Source organism: Quercus suber, unplaced genomic scaffold (assembly GCF_002906115.3).
Source record: "Quercus suber isolate HL8 unplaced genomic scaffold, Cork oak 2.0 scaffold_1165, whole genome shotgun sequence".
Taxonomy (NCBI): Eukaryota; Viridiplantae; Streptophyta; class Magnoliopsida; order Fagales; family Fagaceae; genus Quercus; species Quercus suber.
In genome coordinates, this window is record NW_027070564.1 from 28,383 (window position 1) to 40,343 (window position 11,961).

Sequence of the window (11,961 nt, forward strand, 5' to 3'; positions counted from 1 at the left end):
TCTCCCAAAGAGAACATGTAGATGTCGGTAAAGGCTATCAGGTGAAAATTGGAGTTTTCTTGATACTCCCGTGGGGAAAATAGCCATCTATACTCTGAGCTTTGAAATAGACACAGAAGATCTGCCAAAGAGAATGCGTAGATGTCAATAAAGGCTATCAAGTGAGAATTGGAGTTTTTCTTGAAACTCCCACGGAATTTCTAGCCATAAAAACTTACAAATTATATTGTGATAACCCAGTTTCCTATGAGATAAAGAAACATTTCAATGTATATGATCATCACTTAGTACAGGTTTTCAGCATAGAAACATACTGAGCTTATATTCTTGGGCTTAATGGATTTACATTTCAAGCAGGCCAGTGTGGACATAATATGTCCAATCTATTGTAAAGGGCATATGGGTTTTCTGGCCAAGAGCAGTGCACTCACTGCAAAGATGCTTCAAGGGGATTATATGCCTTCATAGGTCGTGGTACTATTTTGGTATTTTGTGCTGCTTTTTTCTTTCTAAGTTGTGTTTATTATTGTATCCATAATGGGGGAACACTCATGGCTAGCTTTTCTTTAGCATTATATGTTTTATACTCTCTTTTGAATAAACTCACTGTCATGGACATAATATATAGTAATATTACAATTAGAGAAAGTTCTCTAGTAAGAGGTTACTTAATTGACATTTGCAACAAATTGGTCATGACTGATACCAATGAGTAAGTTTCGAGAGGATGGAGGGTGAGTTTTATAAGTTAACAGGGTATATTCAGGTTGTTCTGCGAAAATAACTATATTTGAAAGACATTTAAGAGCTCCTTACAATATAAGATCAACATACTGAAAGTGAAGACATAAGGCAACACTTCACCCACGTAGATACAAGTCTTAACACTTAGTCACAAGCACCAAGCAACATAATTTTCAAAACAATGGTGTATTCAGGTTCTTCTTTTTTTTTTTTTTTTTTAAAAATAAAGTTTTATAATAAGACAATGGAAAGAAAGAATTCTTATAAGATAGGAACAGAACTTGCCTTTGGGAAAGCAACTCAAACCACAAGTGTTCTTCCATTAAGGGTATGTTGAGCCACAAGCATTTTTGAGTCTGACAGCATGAATATCAGATAATTTAACTGGCAATAATGTCCACTTGCTCAATCTACCTTTATTAAATATAACTGTCTAGCAGCTTAATACTTAAGAATCCTCATGAGACATAGCCAAGCCAATTAGTGACAAAGCTGCAGAAACCCACCATACAATACAGTTTAATGCGGAAACACAATGAATGTATGCCATCTAAGAGAGGTAGAATCTTAGGTAAATAATTCCCATTTGTATGGAAGAATTTTACCAAAGCTACGTAAGTTGTTGAAGATATTATAGAAAGTTAAGTCTACTGACAAAAAATGAGATAATTCATAACAAAGCTAGGCTTAGAAATAATGAAGAGAATGCCACATGCATGGCAAACCGAAAGGTATATTACACGCCATTTGAACTGGGTATATTCAGTACTCTTTGGGTCATCATCATATTCATTACTAATTGTCAATGCGTATTAAGAAGGCCCTGATAAATTTGGGCCCTGAGTAACTTCAGATGATAAATACTACCACACCAAATATATAGAGGCTTAACATTCCACACACATACCTGAGAGCAAAACGCTGATGCAAGTCCTATGGGGTTAGTTTTGTTGCTGGATTAACAACAAAATCACTCAGGCCCTATTTAAGAAAAGAAATGCCAAGGAATTAAAAAGAAAAAAAATATATATATATATACACACACACACAGCCAGAAACGAATTCTGTTTAGAGAATAGCAAGAAAGACAGCGCGACTGACAAAAAAAAGTCAGAGAAAAATAGTGCATCAGCCTTGCAAATTCATCAAAGCTACCAATTTCACTGGGATTTCTCTTCCTCGCAATCAGAGTCACCTTGTTCTTGTGTGCTTGAATTCCCAATCCAATTTCCCAAACGTGGAATGAATCTTTCAATTAAATCAGGGAGCCGTATCCTCTTTGGGTGGGGTACATCTACCTCATTATAGGTAACTTCTCCACTAGGTCCATCCCTATCCCCATCATGGTCATCATGACTTCGCTCAATTGTGGTATTTTTTGCTGAATTGTCTAAATCATCCTCATAAGGAGTGATGCTACAGCTGCAGGAACCAGCCATATTTTGTTTGAGATCTTCAATGTCTTGCTCATATACCAAACGAGCCCCGCATCTCGTCACCTCCAAGCCTGTACCTTCAATTTCAATTCCAACATCAACCTGACTCAATTGATCATTAGCACCGACTTGACTCAATATCTTGTCCCATAGCCCTTCCATAGAAAAATATTTTATCCAAAGGTGATTTGAATCAATCTTACCAGATTGCTTGGAAAAACCAAAGCTTAAGTAATTTGGAACTTTATATCCATTGACATTACAGAGAAAATTAATAAAATGCGTAACTGGATGATTTTTCGAACTTTCCAGAGGATGTTGGAGTGGATAATGCTCGCAGAGTACAAAAATAACACAGAGAGCAATTCCTATAAAACCTGGAGGCTCTTGCAGATTCAATGAAACCCCCTCACTTTGATGGCTAAACCATTTCGGAATTCTACTTCCAGGTATAAGAATATTTTGGAGACCTAAATCTGGTCTCTGAAAACACACAAATCAAGATATTAGAATTTCAAGAGAGAGAGAGAGACACACACACACACCTGAATGTAACGTCTCAACATTGTTAAGAACATGTATCAAGACTGCAATCCACATCAGAAAGAAAGAACAGAAACACAACAGAAGAAGAAAGAAACGAAGAAATGAATGTCAAGACTAAAACGACATCAGAATAATGTAATTATTGTAGTTCAGGTTTTAGTGTATAAAACTACATGTAGCTTATCATATTTTTAAGTGGAATTTGTTCACACGTGGAGTAACTAACTGACTCACGTGCTATAACGGTCTCCGTGTATTTAGGGGATATTTTTCTTTGCTCACTGAGGCTCTCTGTTTTTCTATTTAAACACAGAGATTGTAAAGATTCATTTTATCAATGAGAAATCAGTTTTCTTCTTCAACTTGAATTCTCTCTAGCACTTCGTTTCTTTCCAAAGATCCTTGTGCTTTCTTATAACATGCCATCGTAATCTTGATTGTCATTTAATTTGAAGCAGTTAAGAAGATAAAGATGTGGATGAAAATCTTCTTCTAGTCTTAAGGTAATGTTTTAAGTGAGGTACAACCTTCTGCCTCCAAATAATCAGTACTTAATGGAAGCTGTGGCAGTGATCGTAGATTAGTGCAACCACTCAAATAAAGAGAATCTAGTTAAGATAGTCGAATGATATCTTCAAGAAGGGAAACGAAATTATTTCCCTTTAGATTTAAATTTGTTAAAGAGCACAAACAACCAATAACATCAGGGACTGCCTATAGCTTGCAATAACTTAGATTCATATAGGTCAAGGAGGACAAGCCTGATAGAGCAAGCATTGACATGCCCATGGGATCTAGACTTCTTCTTTGCAATAAAGGAAAATTGAGGAGTTTATTTGATGGTTTAGATGATAGAAAATTACATCCACGGAGAGAGAGATTTTGGAGATTTTTTAAGAGAACCATGGATGAAGGTAACTCTTTTATAGCAGTTCTACTCCCATCTAGCTCCTCTAGGTCTTCAATATTTCCCAAGTTCTCTGGCAATTTGTCAAGTTTTGATGTAGAATAGACAGCACATGCCTTCTTGGAGCAGCAAGGGCGCAGGAAGTCACAACGCAAGATCAAAGAGGGGTGCCAGTAGGGGCCATCAGAGGTAACAGTGTCGGAATTGCATGAAATTTGGCAGGTTGAAGGGAAACGGCGTTCTGATCCAGATTCATGACAGCTATGAACGTCGCCAAATTTTAGGCAAATTCCTTCGTTAAGGCCCCGAAAACAATGTTTTTGCTATTTATAGTAATATTTGTTTTTCCTTAATAACTTTTAATTTAAAAGTCAGAATAAGGTCCCGTCTGTTTTGGGACGACCCTTAAGGTCAGTAGTTTATGATTCTGCATTTAACTCAATTTTTCCATTTTTGGTAAAATTCGGTAATTTTGTCACCTAATCGCTTAATTAGTGCGAATTAGGGTTTTAAACGTTTTTGCTCAGTATTTATATGTTTTGTAGCCGTCAGAGGCAAAGGAGACTATTATCAATAAACACAGACATTTTGTCAATTTTTTCTGGTGGATTCCAGTTTTACCTCCTTGTAGATTCAGGGAAACCCCTCGTGGATTCGAGGTTTACTACTCAGAAACTAATAGTTTAGTTTCTGTTTCATCAAGAGAGCATCGTGTGTGCTCTTCTTCAGGCTTCCGCGACATCAAGTTTTGAGCAGTCAAATATTTTGAGTCTTTAAAGACGTCAAACAACAAATTGCAATAGGGAGACTTGAAAGGTTTTTACAATCTCTTAAATCCAAGTCTATAAGGCTAGTTGAGCTTTCCACTAATAATGATGCATCTTTTATTGCAGTCTCCCTCAAACAAAGTTTTGACAAGCATGACATATTTTCCACAATCTCTGGAAACTCCTTCAATTTTGAACAACCGCCAAGGTCGAAATATTCAAGAGCTTCCAAGCTGATCTTGTGAGGAAGGCTTTTGAGACATTTGCAGCCATTCAAATCCAATCGAATAAGCCATTTGAGATCTCCAATAGAGGCATGAATCTTATACAGTCTTGTACAGCGTCGAAGAATTACTTGTTTAAGATTTGGGGCTCCACTTAGGTCCGGGATCTCAATCAAGTTTCGAGAGTCACTTAAGTCAATGAGTTTTAACTCATTTAAAATCTGTTATAAACTAATAAATAATTAGACTATCTCAAGCATTAATGAAAAAGCAGGAAATACAAATTAGTATAAGTGAAAATCTTACTATAATTCCTTTCCATAGTTGTTTGATGTCGCTACAATGCATTCTTAGTTCAACAAGTTTATTTGGTTGGAAATTGTTTAGCATGGATTTTAAAGGATATCCATGCCAATCAATTACGCGTAACTCGTTAGAAAGATAATTAAGGCCCTGTGGAAGTTGGATAGGACCTCCAATGAGGTCTTGTGGAGGACGCACATAACCAATTTTAAGAAATCTCAAATTTTTCATCTTTGAGAAGGCTTTAGCACTCAAGTGTTCCTTTGCTTCAATAGGCATGTTTAGCATTATGCCTTCAACTACCTCTATTCCCTAATAACCAAGAATAATGAAATTAGAGTAATTGACAAATCTTTAGAATAAATTGTTAATACATATATATATATATATATAATTCTATAAGTTTAGGTCTAGAATGGACAACTTATAGTATTATTCTTCAATATATGAAGGACATCCTCATAAAGCCATAACCTACTTCGACGACCAGGCTCTTCAGGGGATTCACGACGAATAATTTCTTGGCCCATTTCTTATAGCAAATCATGCATCCACAAATATTCATGCATCAACAAAATTCTATCTCTATCAATGGTTATGAGCGATTTGTCTATAAGAACATCAATATTGTAGTCTGGATAGTAACCAAAACTTTCTAGTATATCTCTTATGTAATCTTTGTTCTTTCCTTTGAAAAAACACGCAATATCCAAAAACAATTCTTTTTGGGTATACATCAGACCATCAAAACTTATTTGAAGTATATTTAGAATGTTTCTATCAGGTTCTTGTTTTAGTTTATATAAGGCACTTTTCCATTCATCTATTCTTTTTTCAAACAACAAAGAACCTAAAACTTTAAGAGCCAAAGGAAGGCCATTTGCATAATTCACCAAGTCCTTAGACAAATCCACATAATTTTCTTCAGGATAGGGTTTCTTGAAAGCTCTCCAACAAAAAAGCTGCAAAACATCGTTGTCATTCAATCCCTTGACTGTATATATATCATTCATAACACGTCTTCTCAACAAGTGCATATCTCTACTTGTTACAACGATTCTACTCCCTGAACCAAACCAATCATGGTTCCCAACTAATGCTTCTAGTTGTTCATCTCCTTCCACATCATCAAGAACAATAAGAACCTTTTTGTTACGTAGTCTATTCCCTATAACATTGATCCCCTCAAAAACATTCGATATATTTTTTGTACTTCCCTTAAGGTTGTTAGAAAGAATAGTTCTTCTTATAAAGAAACTAGCTGATGATTTTTAGTTTTTTCTCTTACATTAGCTATAAAGCTGCTAGCTTCAAAGCTACTAGAAATTCTTTCATAAATTTCTAGTGCAAGAGTTGTTTTACCCATTGCACCCATCCCACAAATCCCAACAAAACGAACACCACCTGACCCTTCAACTAAACATAAATCCAACATTTCCAACACAGGGGATTCTATTCCTACAAGTTGCTTGGAAATGGTACTTTGAAATATAAGATTCAATTCACTAGATATCCTTTCAAGGATTTCTTAGATAATTATTGATTCATGCCTGCAAAGAAAATAGCAAAACAACAGTTTTGATGACTGTATAATATATAGCATAAATACAGGAGACAAAATATTCAAAATACAATCTTAGATTCATTGAGCAAAAGGGGAATCTAAAAAGTGCATAATATAGCATCATAATTGAGGTTTGATTTGTTTGTCACGTCGGATAGTCTATGTGAGAACCATGAGTTTCCTTCTAATTGTAATAGTTTAATGAGTTAAGAGTGTGCCTATTTTTTTTTTGATAAGCCAATAGTTAGAAAGTGACAAATTTTAATGTCATTTTTTGTAAGTTTCTCAGATTTTAATTCACTCCTTTTTTCTATTTCTTTTTATCTTCACAATAAGAAAAAAGATATAACAGATAGACCAATTGAAGTATTTAACTATTTACTATATATTTATGCTTCTGGCCTATTTATTTGCCCAGAACATTTTAACTGCTCAAAGAAGAAATTCTACAAGAAATAAGAATTAAATGAAAATGCAGTGCTATCGTGTGGTATTGTGCTCTTTATTTTGTAGTGATTGAGTTTTTCAATTGACTATTCATGCTTGCTATTGCTATATTGTTAATTGGCTAATGATGTATACCATTGGCCTATAAATTGGTAGATTAGCTTAAAATTGGAATTAGCCATAACTACAACTTGGGGCCTAAATCATTACCATAATTAAAATTTTGTAATCTCAAGATAGGAAGGCAAAGAAGAGGAAAATGTAGTGAGAAATAAATTATGTTTGACATGGCATTCTTCTAACCTTTATATCATTTATTTGCCATGTGTCATCCATCAAAATAAAATGGGAGAGAATGGGAGGGTTTTAAATGGGAGGCAAGCCAAATGCAAAATGATATGGTTATGACCACATGAGAAATCTACAACGAAAAGAAGTATATATGGGATTAAACCATGCATATTACGAAGTTTGAAATTACAAGCATATTGATTAAGCATATGTCTAAACACTACTGTCGTGATCAGGACCTAGCTTGAGTCTTGTTACAAGATAATAGTTATTAATTGGCAGAGCCAAGATTTAAGTTTAGGAGGGCAAAATGTATAAGTGACACACATGCACACACACAAAATATAACAATAACATATTTGTTGTAATGTGTTTATCTACTAGGGATTTGTTTACAAATGAATAAGCCATTTTGTGAAAGGGTTGATGTAGTGAGAGGGGGGAAGGATCACATGACTGCTCTAAGAGAAGGAGACCTCTCTCCAAAAGAAAGGACTCAATTTTCTTCTTTCCATTTGATTTTGAATAATGCTAATACAGTACAAATCAATTTCCAAGAAGTGCAAATAGCAACGAGAAAAAACCATGCAATCAATTAGTTCCAAGAAAAGCCTCGAAGAAGTCACTAATTTTCAATTTTCATCCCTGCATAAGTTTGGCAGATACCATATCTGAACATCTTGATTTCAGCTATTACTAGTGCTGCAAATTATTGAATTTCTGGTATATAGATAAGGTGGTAATAAAAGCATGACTCTGCAAGCAAGCCCATTTTAAACCTTGAACAAACCCAAGAAGGTTTAACAACACCTGTAATTATATGCTGCATGGCCATGGTTTAAGCATTTAGGAAATAATTGATAAGAAAAAAGATACAGTAATATTTTCATCAGCTAACATTCCACACCATTCTTAATTAAACTAGATACAAGTCAGCTACTTTTACCTTGGGAAGATACACGTCCAAAACATGGCCAAACTGACTAGAATGCAACCGCACATTATTAAAGTAGCTTCAATTGGAATACATCCTATGAAAAGCCTCTTTCCCCACTTAGCAGCTGACCTCATCAATGGCTTAACAGCACAGTCATCAGCAGAACCAACCACCATTTCTGGAGGCAAGTCCTCTTTACTTCCGCAAGATAATGGTCATTTCACTGGCATCTGCCCAGTTACATGAGCATGATCTGCAGGAGACGATCTGCCCAGTTACAATAAGGACATCCTTAATGAGTGTAAGCAGAACTATCGATGACCTGTAAAATGGAGCACCAAACCAGAAAACACAAAGATGCTAGGGAAATTGAATTTTGTCAGTGCGACAAAGTTTCTTTGGCTGCTTCATTTACTGAGGTATGTTCAATAAACCACCAAAGAACCAAAACATTAAGAATATTATGAACTGTGGTTTTACCAGCATTAAGTTTAGTGTAAGTGTGGTTTCATTAAATGATGTGGGTAACAGCTATCAGGGGAAAATTGGAGTTTTTCTTAATAGAACTAAAGGAAAAAGGAAAAATCCATGAATTCATGTATCCCTAACTCTTGAATTACAAAATGAAAAGGTGATTGTTTTAGTCTTTAGAAATTAAATAATAATAATAATAATAAAGAGATTTACTTATATAATTTTGGGAACTTATGCTTTAAATGCTCTTAAAGTTAATGAGTCATATATAGCAAAAAATAAATAAATAAATAAATAAAAAGAAAAAATAATACATTAGTACATTAAATGAGTGTTTTTTTAATTTCTTTTTAAATATGAAGGGCACATTAATTAAAATTTGCCCATAATTTAAAATTCCTATTTACATTTTTTTTTAAAATATGAAGGTTGCATAAGTACAATAACGATTAATTTACAACTTAAATTGAAAAATAAATAAAAGGTGCCTCTATCACCACAAATGAATGTAGAATGAACTAATGTTAAGGCAAAACGACTAGAAGTTCTTTTTTTCAAAGAAAAGGTGACCAAAGGTAGGAGCTTAAGGGAAATTCCTATGCTTTCTGAGTGTAACTGGAAATGGTGGAAAAACAAAGGACATGTTTTATCATTTATGGCATGACCACTAGCATCTGAATCCGTCACTACTGCAAGCTTACAGACAGGGTGTAGCATGATGCACTTGTTGGACTTATTCTAGACCAAAGAATCTATTTTGAATCACTAGAGATGTGTAAAGGTTCAAATATATCAACACATATATTTACTCTGTTGAGCTACTTCAATATTAGCAAATACAATTGTATTGCTAATTAGCAGTCAATAAAAAATTCTCTTCCAGTCCTAGATTGGTACTCAAAAAAAAATTTACAAATGCATAAGAATTCTTTTATAGCTTAGTTGACCATAACTTTTATAATAAAAAAATCAACAACCAAGGATAGCCAAGTTCGGAGGGGATAATGCAGAAAATCATCAGAGATGTCATAGCTCAAACTTTCAAAGATGAAAAACCCCATTTTCAAATTCATAAAGGAATTGCCATCAGATTCGGACTTGCATCTTGGGCTATTATTAAACAATATTAAAAAAAAAAAAAAAAGTAACAATAATAAGTAGCATTATTATTCGAAAAGAAAATTCTTACGGGAACCGACTCGACGAAGCGTAGTGTCTGTGGAGAGAAGGACAAAGAATTTTTTATTTTTAAAGTTTTTTTTAAAAAATAAATAAATAAATAAACGGTTCAAGTCAATAGAACTGGTAAATGCCCATACCCGTACCCGGTATGACCCATATCTCCCAATCTATCTGACCCGTTTATCAGTCCATTTATATAATTGAACCGAAAAAAAAAATGGGGCTGACTTTTAATTTATGTTTACACAATGCATTAAACCTTGTAGTCTTTTCCTTTTTTTAAAAAAAAGGTATGAAATTGCTTCAAATTTCCTATAAGGTTAGATTATGCTTTTGTTTACCTAATTTAGCACTACAAACTGGAGTGGCGGCTCTAGGAATTTTTATTAGAGTGGTCACTAAGAAGTTTAAATTATACAAAATTTAATAAAGCGATAATTTGAATATTTGCTCCAATTGTGAGTTAAGTCACAAAGGAGAGTAAAATTGTTGTGACTGTAAAGCCGAAAAGAATCTAATTGTTAACACCATTAAGGAGAATTGACAACCACAATATTTTTCTTGTTACCATTTTTTAGAGAAACACGAAATTAGATATTATTTTTATTAAATAGGTTGAATGAGCTATAAATTTGAATATTTAGCAATTTTTATCTTTTTGTTTGATTTATGTTTGTTGTTATTTGGACTAATATTTATTTAATTTTTTTTTTAAAGGGATTAAGGATTATGTTTAGGAGGCAGAATTAATTTTAAAGTAATGCTATGTCCACGATATTTTTACAATAATATTTTGGGAAATTATTGTGTACTCCCGGAGTACCATAAATGTGTACCTCACCTCTCACATGAATGATGGGTCCCACTAATTAAATTCATGGTGGGACTCACCATTCATGTGAGAGGGGGGGACTACACATTTATGGTATTCCGGGAGTACCTAATAATTTTTTCAATATTTTTACAATAAATCTTATGCAAAAAATTGTTATTGGTGGATAAAAAAATAATATCAGTATTGAGCTCAAATTAGAATTAGTAACAGCTTACCACATTAGATTTGTTGTAAAATTATTATGAAAATGTTGTAAATGTTGCATTATTCTTATTTTTGTTGAACCTAACATTTTGTAATTCTCAAATAAGAATGTTCAACATTTTTGTTAAGATGGTCACAATAGGTTAGTTTAACCTATAATTTATTTATTTATTTATTTATTTTTGACAAGAGTGTATATATGCAATTTTCTGCAAGTCAGGGTGGTCATTGGTCATTGCAGGTAGAGCCGCCAGTGCTACAAAGTTTAGTGAAATAATATCATCTCTGATTAGAATGAATCTCTTGTTATCCTTTGTTTAAAAAAGAAATAATAAAGTAATAGCCAATCAAAGAACAGCTAAGACTAACAATGCCAGTAAACTGTTCTAAAGAATTTTAAAACTCTTTTCTTACCAATTTCTTACGACTTTCTCCTTATAAAGCTATCAATGTGGTAAAAGGGTCGGAAATATATGTTCAGGATAGATTTATACAACTCTTTCATGTGATTACATTATATAGCATGCATTTCACAGCAAACAAGAGAAAATTACAAACTGCAGTACAATACATTTATCTTGTTCCATTACAACATATTAAAAGTATACTTGTAATGATTACAGGGATCGAAGTTTAAGTTCATAATTAATGAAAATGCTATCATTGTGTCCCATGAATCCAGTGACAGTCCTTGCCAGCAACACCAATAACTACTATGTTTTCAGTGTTTAGTCCTCCCTGTTGGAAACCAACAGAAAGAAATAACACAAGTCAGTAGACAAAAGTGGGTCTAGAAATGGACTCACATCTAATTACATCATATTTAGATCGATAAATTCAAATGCATGCATATCGACTTAGCTAGAATCACACTTCTTGTTAAATAAAATAACATATATATGAAACCAAACAATGAAAATGAAGATCAAGATGCAAGAATCAATTTTTTGGGGAACTAAGAAACACTTTGCTGGGTGGCTGCAATTGCTAACCTTAGTGCTTTATAGCACACAGGTATACTGATCTAACATCTTCATACTCCCTAATAAAGTCTTTGTGCTGATTGAGCAGTAATTTAGCAGATTCCTATGGAGTGGAAT

The 11,961-nt window shown here is 33.7% G+C and overlaps 1 long non-coding RNA gene, 1 other non-coding gene and 1 pseudogene across 3 annotated transcripts; all 3 read right to left on the reverse strand.

Annotated features, from left to right (window-relative positions):
- Positions 1 to 1,029: 1,029 nt before the first annotated feature.
- LOC136065791 (uncharacterized) lies at positions 1,030 to 2,745 on the reverse strand. 2 transcript variants are annotated; one of them, XR_010627397.1, is made up of 3 exons: positions 1,846 to 2,745; positions 1,652 to 1,725; positions 1,030 to 1,100 (listed from the first exon to the last, which is right to left on the reverse strand). It is a non-coding gene; the product is annotated as an uncharacterized LOC136065791 (long non-coding RNA). The 2 variants fall into 2 exon arrangements; XR_010627396.1 differs by having other exon boundaries at positions 1,036 to 1,236.
- A 1,666-nt stretch (positions 2,746 to 4,411) lies between these two features.
- LOC111993422 (uncharacterized) lies at positions 4,412 to 5,271 on the reverse strand. The gene is made up of 2 exons (XR_010627398.1): positions 4,931 to 5,271; positions 4,412 to 4,845 (listed from the first exon to the last, which is right to left on the reverse strand). It is a non-coding gene; the product is annotated as an uncharacterized LOC111993422 (transcript).
- A 59-nt stretch (positions 5,272 to 5,330) lies between these two features.
- Positions 5,331 to 6,716, reverse strand: LOC136061292 (disease resistance protein RUN1-like; annotated as a pseudogene).
- Positions 6,717 to 11,961: the final 5,245 nt, after the last annotated feature.